General features: G+C 62.4%; 1 protein-coding gene across 2 annotated transcripts in view; it reads left to right on the plus strand.

Annotated features, from left to right (window-relative positions):
- The window catches only part of LOC106745502 (probable ATP-dependent RNA helicase DDX31), a 15,889-nt gene that overhangs the window by 12,895 nt on the left and 2,768 nt on the right, over positions 1–226 (plus strand). The gene's annotated exons all lie outside the window — the stretch shown is intronic.

Consider the following 226-nt stretch of genomic DNA (forward strand, 5'->3'; position numbering starts at 1 on the left):
CCCCCCCCCCCCCCGTTGTCCGCGCGTTTACCGCGCGTAGAACACGCACACGCCGAGTAGAACAGTTCGTGCGGCTCCTAGAGAGGTTGTACGCATCAAAACTGTCGCTCTGTGTCATCCGTCATGTACGACGAACGGGCGGACGTGCTCTACGGTGGCTGGCAGCCATAAGCCATACGGCTCTCATCGTGGTCGTCCTCGTTGTTCTCCATTCCCCCCCCCCCCC

This window comes from Dinoponera quadriceps, unplaced genomic scaffold (assembly GCF_001313825.1).
Source record: "Dinoponera quadriceps isolate SergipeBrazil2010 unplaced genomic scaffold, ASM131382v1 scaffold1769, whole genome shotgun sequence".
Lineage (NCBI taxonomy): Eukaryota > Metazoa > Arthropoda > Insecta > Hymenoptera > Formicidae > Dinoponera > Dinoponera quadriceps.